This window comes from Vombatus ursinus, unplaced genomic scaffold (assembly GCF_900497805.2).
Source record: "Vombatus ursinus unplaced genomic scaffold, bare-nosed wombat genome assembly UNPS02014778.1, whole genome shotgun sequence".
NCBI classification, from domain to species: Eukaryota; Metazoa; Chordata; class Mammalia; order Diprotodontia; family Vombatidae; genus Vombatus; species Vombatus ursinus.
The window spans coordinates 60033341-60043334 of record NW_020954556.1 but is presented as its reverse complement, the minus strand read 5'-3'; positions in this window follow the sequence as shown (position 1 = coordinate 60043334).

Sequence of the window (9994 nt, the reverse complement as noted above, 5' to 3'; positions counted from 1 at the left end):
GGGTGTGGCCATAGGATTCAAAGTCCAGTCCAGGGACATTCACCAAACATTAACCACTTTAGGGGTCATGATTTCAGCCTGTGCTTTATCATATAATTAGGCATTTACAATCCTATTTTGTTAGGGATAAACAAGTTACGTTGGATGGGTTATTACCCACAATTCAGTTATTTCAGAGAATGAATTCTGCAGGAAAATGGAGGTTGCTCTCTAGGCCTGTGTCACATTAGAGCAATAGTATTTCTTAGAATCATAGACTCACAAGGCTTTAAATCTTATAGAGAGCAGAGTACACAGAGTCCCAAATGTAAGAGCTGGAAGGGTTCTAAAAACAGAGAAAATAGACTATTAGGACTGGAGAGGATCTTAGAACACAGACTGTCAGAGCTAGAAGGGACCTTAAAATATAGAAAACAGAATAGTGAACCTGGAAAAGACCTTAGCAATCAACTAGTACCATAGTTCTTAACCTGGGGGCTATGAACTTATATATGTATATATATATATATATATATGTATATATATGTACATACACATACATGTATATGTATATACACATATGTAATGTTGATAGCTGTATTTTATATACTTCATTTCCTCTGTAATCCTGTGTATTTTATTTTATACATATGGAAACATTATTCTAAGAATAATGGGGTTCACAGGCTTCACCAGACTGTCAAAGGGGTTCAGGATGCAAAAAAATAAACAACCCCAGGTCCAATTTAACCTTTTGTTTTAAAGAAAAAGAAATTAAAATTCAGGGAGGGAAAGAGAACTGCTTAAAGTCACATAACACAAGAACCATTTTAGAACTCTTTTAATATACTGTTCAGCATTCTTCGTTATAAAACATCTTTCTAGTGACTCTTCAAAAATATCTATTTAGGGGCAGCTAAGTGGCACAATGGATAGAGTACTGGCCCTGGAGTCAGGAGGACCTGAGTTCAAATCTGGTCTCAGACTAGACACTTGATACTTACTGGCTGTGTGACCCTGGTCAAGTCACTTAACCCCAATTGCCTCATATTAAAAAAAAAAAAAAGAAAAATATCTATTTAAAGTAAAGAATCTTATCCCAGGGAAGAAGTTTCTCTGTTACCACTACAGGACTCGTAGTAAATTGATTATGTTTTTTAAAGGAGGAATTCTACAATAATGCTAAAGAATACTTATTCAGGTAAGGATAAGACCAAATGGCCCCTAAAGGTGATTTCATTTCTGGCATATGTGATTCTGACCTTGAAGGTTCTTCCAGCCTATCCTCCTGCTATCAAACAGGACAATAGCTACATCTCAGATATAGAACCATCAATAAATATGTTCTATAACTTTCCTTGGAAGCTTACAATGGTATTCAAAAAATATTTATTTTCATAAAGTTCCTTAGAGGTCAGACCATGATATGTCCCTACCCCATAAACTCCAGTGGCTCTCAATTATTTCTAGGATCAAATATGAACTCATTTCTTTGGTATTTAAAGACCTTTATAACCTGGACCTTACCTGTCTTTCCTTATTATACATTAACTCACCTTTATGATCAAGCCAATTCAGACTTCTTGTTGTTTCTCCCATGTGAGACTGTTTCTTATCTCTGTGATTTTGTACAGATGATCCTCCATACTTAAAATGTAATTTCTCCTCCCTGGCTATTAGAATCCCTAGTTTCCTTCAAAGTGCAACCCAATTAAGACTTTCTACAGGGACTTACCTATTACCCCTACCCATTGGTGCCTTCCACTCAAGAATCAATTTGTATTTATTCTGTAAATCTTTGTAACACTATCTCTGGGCTCCTTTCACCAGCTTGTACTTGTACTACCAGTTTGAGTTACCAGAGGGAAAAGTGCTACCTCTATTCTAGAGATAACCCTGCAAGTGACTATGTCTAATACTGTAGCTCATGAGTCCCTACCAGTTTGTTTCCTATTCACAATCAGCCAAATGTCTCAATTCAATCAGAGGAGAGGCATTTGACTTAGTGGTATAGAAAGAACAGTAGTTACAAATCCTTCCTTACTAAAAATCTGGTTTGGAAGAGCGTGACTGTGCTTTTCCCTCAGGTTTGTCTTCAGGGGAGTGCTATTTGGCACCTTTAGAAAAGACAGCAACTCCTAGCCCAGGACTGGGAGAAGATTCTCCTTGTCAACTCTTGTTAAGACCTCAGTTATGATGTCTATCACTTTCAGATAGGTGCTAAGAGAGGTATATATGAATCACCTAGCTGGTAAGTAGCAAAGCCAAACTTTGAACCCAGGTGCTTTAACTTCACATTCAATGGTCTTTCGATTGCATCACACTGCTCCTCTTCTTCGTGCCTTTCTCCCTTTCTATGCTCAATAGTTCTGTCATTATAGATAGTCACTCCAGATGGTTAGGTCATTTTGTTAAAAAAAAATAGCCAAGCCTACTGACTAATTCATTCTTGTATGACCATAGACTGGGGCAGCTAGGTGGCAAAGTGGATAGAGTGCTGGGTCTGGAGTTGGGAAAACTTATCTTCCTGAATTCAAATATAGCCTCAGATATTTCCTTGCCATGTGACCCTAAGCAAGTCACTTAACCCTGTTTGCATCAGTTTCCTCCTCTGTAAAATGAGCTGGAGAAGGAAATGGCAAACCATTCCAGTATCTCTAGCAAGAAAACTGCAAAAGGGGTCACGAAGAGTTGGACACGACTGAAATGATCGAGTAACAACAAATGGCCATAGACTAGAAGGCTAACTTTGGCTAGCCATCTCATCAGTTCATGTCATTGGTTCATATGTTATAGGAAAGTGGGGCATAATTTTACTCGATGAAAATGGATTAATCCCAAGCAAGTCTGTCTATAACAATAACTTCCTTGTAGTCTGTGCAACTACCTGTATGAGCTTAGGCAAGGCACCTAACTTTCTGGAGCCTAAGAGTCCTCATCTTTACAATAATGAAGCTGATCTAGATGGCCTCTGAAGCCATCCAGCCAGGCTTCCAGCTCTAGTTTCATGAGTGTTGGATTTAATCCAACTCTCTTATTTGACAGATAAATCTGGAATTTAGTGGGTTGAAATGATTTGGCCAAGGACTAGAACTTCAGTCTCCACACACACACAGTCATACACACACACACACACACACACACACACACACACACACACGCATGCACACACATGCATACAAACACACCAACAGGGTTCAACACTGTCAAAAAAAGTGTGCAATGCTTAGTCTCCATATAACACATATTGGATGGGTTTATCTGAGCCATTACTTCTCACACAGTCAACCAGGTGAGTCCTGGTCAATGGATTTGGCCAACCCTTCCACTGTGGATGGCTCTGTTGCCAAGTATGCAGAAGGCTTTAGAGAAATGTAGAGAGTCCCCTGTCTTCTTCTTGGCCTGATCTGGGAAGAAAGGTTTGTTTTCGGGAAGTAGTCCTAGCTTTTTAGGAGCTTGCTCACCTCAGCTAGAATCTGGTTCGTGCATAAATTCTGCCATAAAGATGAGGGGCCTGATAGGAAACACTTTCTCTAATTAAAGTGGTTTTCTTTTTTGATGGTATTCCAGGTAGTCATTTACTCCCTGGGCTGAAACTTCCCACTCTATATATTCTGAGCAAGATTTTGGAATATGGGCCATTATTTTTTTTAAGCTTGTTATGCGTGATTAAGTGAAAGCATTTAGTTTAGAAGAAGCAATTTGAAATAAAATGGAACTCCATTTTGTTTCTCAAGAGAACATTCTCTACTAAGTAGAAAGGAAATGATATTTTCACAATTTCACAATCTTTCCCCTAAGACATCTTAGAACTATCTACTTGTGGAAGTATTGTGAGAGCAGCCTCCCAGTTCTGTCTCCTTCCTAGCAAGAGAACTCTGAGAAACCTCAAATTTTTGTACCTTAGATTGAGAGCTGGAAAGAACCTACAGTCCAGCTTTCTCATTTTACATAGAAGGAAACAGGTTTAGAGTGGAAATAACCTATAGGTAGCTAGACATAGGAAAGAGAGCACTGGGTGTAGAGTCAGGAAAACCTGACAAATCCTGCCGTGGCCATTTACTACCTGTGTGACCCTGGTAAATCACTTAACCTTTGTCTGCCTCAGTTTCCTCAATTGAAAAATTAGGATAATAATAGCGCCTGCTTCGCAGGATTGTTGGGAGGATAAAATGAGGTATTTGTAAATTACTAAATTATAAGTGATTAATAAATGCTTACTCCCCCCAAGGTTAAATGCCTTTCCTAAAGTCATGGACCTAGTGAGCAGAAGAAGCACAATTTGAATCCAAATCTTCTGACTCCAGATACAGTGTTCTTCCAGCTACAGCTTCCTTTGCTACGACATCTGTCCTAATCTTCCCAGACAATACACCCAATCCTTATCTCCCCCTTTCCCCTACCATAGCCTTATATAACACTTTTCTCACAAATCCTCAAACCATAACTGAAGAAAAGTACCATCTATAACCTTCTCAAGAAAGTCAGAGTTGTTTTTGTTTTTTTTCCCCAAAAGAACTTTCAGCTAGGGTGAGGCTTTGAAAGTCATCCTATCCAGAGCTGAGCTATCTCTCTGGGAAGTCCATTCTCTAGTTCCACTATGAGTAACCTCTGATTGTTAGGAAATTTCTTCTCATCATTCCTTACTTTGAAATGGTCTGCTTTTTTACAAAATCCACCCATCACTCCTAGCTCTGTCCTTTAGAGCCAAGCAGATTAAACCTATTTCTTCTTCTAGTGACAGCCCTTTAAATACTTGAAGACAGTTATCATCCCCACCCTCTTTCTCACCAGTCTTTTTTTTTTTCCTACAAGCTAAATGTTTCCACTTTGTTTGAAGTGTTGTATAGAATGATCTTGAGTTGCTTCACCATCCAAGTTGACCTCCTCTGGATGCTAGTAAGCTTATCAACAACCTCTCTAAAATATGGTGCCCAGAACTGACCATAATACTGCAAATGCGGTGAAACCAAGACAAAGTACAGTGCAGCTGTTGCTTCCTTATTCCTAGACACCAGGCCTCTCTTAACGTGGCCTAAGTTTGAATTAGTTTTCTTGGCTTCCATATCACACTAGTGAATCATATGAGGCATCTACTCCACTAACACCCTCCCCCCCACACACATCTTTTTCAAGTAAACTGTTATCTAGCCATATTACTCCAAATTTTCCCTCATGGAGTTGACTTTTTAATATTTCATTAAATTCCTTCCTATTAAAAATCTGCCCAGTATTTTGACCTTTCAGGACACTTTTGAATCTTGATTGTGTTGTATTAGCCATCCCTCCCAGCGGGGTGAAATGAGCATAGTACAGTGGAATTGTCTACTTCCAGCTTCTAGATAACTGGGCCTCTTGCCTGACATATAACAGCAATGATTCTATTCATGTCTAGACCATAAGCTACGTAAGGGCAGGGAACAAGTCTTATCTAAACTTTGTAGTCATTAAATCATTTTATTAATGCATATATTCGCTCAATAAACAGTTGTTTAAAGCCCACTATGTAAAATGAAGAGTGCTAGACACTTCAGTGGGGTGGCAAAGAAATTCAATGTTAGTCAACAATCCACCAGCATTTATTAAGCACTTTTTGTGTGCCAGGCACCATGCCAAAGTTATCTAAACAAAGTTAAGCCTTCAAGGACTGGAGAGTCTAATGGGGTGGGGAAGGGTAGGGCATAGCTTAATATTACACAACATGAAATGATAAGTCAAGAATTACAAAGCAAAGTATGATATATTGTAAGAGTTAGAGGATGATATATGGACTACAATATAAATGTGGCAAGAATCCCATATAATTCGGATATCATCCCACGATTTGAGTTCAAGGCAAGGGCTAGCATTTCTGCTATGACTCTTATCCAATGCATTCCCCACCAATAGACCAGGCTGGAGCCATGAATCAAAGGGCCGAGTATTGAACTGAGATAAAAGAATGAGAGACATGCCAAGGAAAAACCAGGCAATAGAACTGACATTCTCAATGGGTGTAACTTCTCCTGAACTCACACTCTGAGGCAGGGAAGAGTTTCCTCAATGATGTCTGTCTTGTGTCATAGCTGGGAAAACCTCCCCTCAGCAATCAATCAAATAATCAATTGTCAAGCCTTTATTAAATGCCCACTATGCACTAGACACAATGTTAAACTTTGGTGACACTGAAAACAAAAATGAAATAGTTCCTGCCTTCAAAGAGTTTATATTTTAATGCAGGTGACAACGTGTATATAAATATATGTGTGTATGTATATATGTATACATACACACACATATATACGTGTGTGTGTGTGTATGTGTGTGTACACACACACAACAAATCCAAAGTTGTTTTGGAGGGGAAGGACAATTATGGGGCCCAGGAAAGCCTTCAATAGAAGGAGGTAGTACTTGAGTTAAATCTTTTTTTTAAATTAATTAATTATTTTTTTAATTTTCAACATTCACTTCCAGAAGATTCTGAGCTCCAAATTTTCTCCCCATCTCTCCCCTCCCCCCACCCCAAGACAGCATGCATTCTGAATACCTCTTCCCCAATCTGCCCTCACTTGTATCATCCCCCCTTTACTTATCCCCTTCCACTTCTATTTTCCTGTAGGGCAGGATAAATTTCTATACCTCAAAAAAACAATTTTAACATTTGTTCAAAACTCTGTCCCTTCATCCCTCCCCACCCACCCTCATTGAGAAGGCAAGCAAATTGATATAGGTTAGACATGTGTAGTCATGCCAAACACTTCCATAATAGTCATCTAGTGAAAAAGTAACTATATTTCCCTTCATCCTATCCCAATCCCATTTATTATATTTTCTCATTTGATCCTGTCCTTCCTCAAAAATGTTTGCTTCTCATTACCCTTTCCCCCAATGGACCCTCCCTTCTATCACCCCCCCTTATCCCCTTCTCCCCTATTTTCCTCTAGGGTAAGATAGATTTCCATACCCAATTGAGTGTGTATGTTATTTGCTCCTTAAGTCAAACCCTATGAGAGTAAGATTCACTCATTCCCTCTCACCTTCCCCCACTTCCCCTCCACTGTAAAAACATTTTCTTGTCTGTTTTATGTCAGATAATTTACCCCATTCTACCTCTCCCTTTCTCCTTCTCATAGTACATTCCTCTCTCACCTCTTAATTTTCTTTTTTAGATATTATCCCTTCATATTCAACTCAACTCACGCTGTGCTCTCTGTCTCTCTCTCTGTCTCTCTCTCTATATATGTGTGTGTGTGTGTGTGTGTGTGTGTGTGTGTGTGTGTGTGTGTGTACCCTCCTACTACCCTAATAATGAAAAAGGTCTCATAAGTTACAAATATCATCTTTCCATGTAGGAATGTAAACAGTTCAACCTTAGTAAGTCCCTTAAGATTTCTCTTTCCTGTTTACCTTTTCATGCTTCTCTTGAGTCTTGTATTTGAAAGTCAATTTTTCTGTTTAGCTCTGGCTTCTCAAGAATGCATTAAATTCCTTTACGTCATTGAATGTCAATTTTTCCCCTCATTGATTGTATTCAGTTTTGCTGAATAGGTGATTCTTGGTTTTAATCCTGGTTCTGTTGACCTCCAGAATATCATATTCCAAGCCCTTCGATCCTGTAATGCAGCAGCTGCTAAATCTTGTGTTATCCTCATTGTGTTTCCACAATACTTGAATTGTTTATGTCTGGCTGCTTGCAATATTTTCTCCTTGACCTGGGAACTCTGGAATGTGGTTATAATGTTCCTGGTAGTTTTCCTTTTGGGATCTCTTTCAGGAGGTGATTGGTGGATTCTTTCAATTTCTATTTTACCCTCTAGTTTAAAAATATCAAGGCAGTTTTCCTTGATAATTTCTTGAAAGTTGATGTCTAGGCTCTTTTTTTTGATCATGGCTTTCAGGTAGTCCAATGATTTTTGAGTTATCTCTCCTGGATCTGTTTTTCAGGTCAGTTGTTTTTTCAATAAGATATTTCACATTGTCTTCTATTTTTTTCATTCTTTTGTTTTTGTTTTGTTTTTATAATTTCTTGATTTCTCATAAAGTCACTAGCTTCCATTTGCTCCATTCTGATTTTAAGGAAATATTTTTCTCAGTGAGCTTTTGGACCTTCTTTTCCATTTGGTCAATTCTGCTTTTTAAGGCATTTTCTCCTCATTGGCTTTTTGGACTTCTTCTGCCATTTGGGTTAGTCTATTTTTAAGGTGTTATTTTCTTCAGCATTGTTTTGGGTCTCCTTTAGCAAGCTGTTGACTTCTTTTTCATGATTTTCTTGCATCACTCTCATTTCTCTTCTCAGTTTTTCCTCTACTTCTTTTACTTGCTTCTCAAAGTCCTTTTTGAGCTCTTCTATGGCCTGGAACCAATTCATATTTTTCTTGGAGGCTTTGGATGTAGGAGCTTTGACTTTGTTGCCTTCTGGTTATATGTTTTGATCTTCTTTGTCACCAAAGTAAGATTCTGTGGTCTGAATTTTTTTGTGCTGTTTGCTCATTTTGTCAGCCAATTACTTAAGTTCTTAATTCTTTGTCAAGGTAGGGCTCTGCTTCCAGTGTGGAGGGTGTACTATCCTAAGCTTCAGGGCGTTTGTGCAGGTGTTTACAGAGATACTTCTAGGGACCTGTAAGTTTTCAGTTCTTCCAAGGTGGTACAATTAAAGGCAAGGTGTTTCCTCCTTTCTTGGCTTGTGCTCTGGTCTATGAGTGACCACAGGCACTCTTTTCTGCCTTTGAATTGTGAGGAAGATTCCCTCTCCACCGCCACTACAAGCTCTACCATGCCAGCGCTCCTCCTTGCCCCAGGACCACCACCCAGGACTGTGACCCAGATCCAAGCATAGGCAAAGCAAGAGATTTCTTCCTCTACACCTGCAACAAGATCCTCACAATCCCCCTCTGAGCAGCCACTTGATCCCTACTTCTTCTGTGAGCAGAGAGCTCTGGAAGCAGCCATCACCCCGGGGCTGCACCAGGACTGAGGCAGAACCGTGCTCCTCTCTCACTGAGGTCCGACAGACACTTCCTATTTATCTTCTAAGTTGTCTTTGGTGTTTGTGGGTTGAGAAGTCTGGAAACCGCTACAGCTGCTAGTGATTCAGTCCCCTGAGACCTGCTCCAGGTTCTCTGAGGCCCAGTCTTTGCCTGCACCCATACTGAACTGTGCTCCTCTCTCAGTCTGGTGCAACAGACCTTTCCCATCAACCATCCAGGTCGTCTTGGGCTGGAAATTTGTTTCCTTCTGTCTTTTTGTGGGCTATGCTGTTCTAGAATTTGTTTAGAACCATTTTTACAGGTATTTGGAGGGGTTTGGGGGAGAGCTCAAGCAAGTCACTGCTTTTACTCTGCCATCTTGGCTCCGCCCCCTTGAACTAAATCTTGAAGGAGATCAGGGTTTCTAAGAGGCAGGGGTGAAGAGGGGATACATTGCAGTCATGGGAGTAAACAATGTAAAGGCATGAAGACAGCAGTCAGAGCATCATGGGTGCAGAACAAATCAGCCGTTATGGCTGGATGGATGGTGAGAGGAGGAAGAGAATGATGGGAAGGAAGGAAGGGGAGAGTAAAGTGTAAGAAGATCAGGAAGATAGGCAAGAGAGAGCTTGTGAAGAGATTTAAATAACATTCTCTCTCTTTGCAACCAGCTGTGTCTTGATGGTGTGACATTACTCCCCAATCTGGCACATGGTAGGTGCTTAATAGATGCCTGTGGAATTGAACTGCATCAATGATGTATGTGGTGATGGCACACTTTCCTTTCCAGGAAAGAGATAAGATGAGAAGGGACTGGATAGAACAGTATATCTCTATTACTTTCTGCCTACACAGCTCCAAAAATTGGTAGGAAGTTATAAATGGGAATAATGGAAAAAGAAAGAAACTTTAGATAAATGCTGCAGCAATGAGGAGCTAGACAAAAGGATGGTCAGGGAAAAGGGGTCAGTTCCTTGCACTGTCCTGGAGTATTTTTGCCTTGACTATTCTCCTCTGCCTCCACTCCAACAATCCTGCTCCTTGCCTCTGCAGATGCTGTCTACCAC